Genomic DNA, 473 nt, shown 5'->3' on the forward strand with positions numbered 1-473 from the left:
CCAGCATTGCTAAATCCTTCCTTAATAACGTCCTTAACTACACTTTTCTTTTTCTATTTATAAATTCAATCTTCGCTTAACCAACTTTTTAATAATTCTTTATGCCTAATTGCATTTTCTTCAACATGCTTGTTGGAGAAGAATTTAACTAACTTAAAACGAACTCTGATTTCCTGTCCAGTTAACATGTACAGCCATTTACCCTATTTTCAATTACTTTTACCTTTTCAACTTCACCTTCCTCTGAATTGTGTCTTTCTCTTTCTTTTTACACCTTATTGCAATGAGCTAACGTACTCCTCTTATTGTTCTACTATCACTTCGCATTCTCAAATCAATATTTATATCACTAAATAACTTTTCTTTGCAAAATATATAATTTTAGTATAATTATGCAGTCTTTCTGTATTTATTTTTACAGAAGTCTTTTTTCTTTACTTATTCATTTATTTCTCTTACGACTTTCATGAACT

Source organism: Agrilus planipennis, unplaced genomic scaffold (assembly GCF_000699045.2).
Source record: "Agrilus planipennis isolate EAB-ADULT unplaced genomic scaffold, Apla_2.0 scaffold12, whole genome shotgun sequence".
Lineage (NCBI taxonomy): Eukaryota > Metazoa > Arthropoda > Insecta > Coleoptera > Buprestidae > Agrilus > Agrilus planipennis.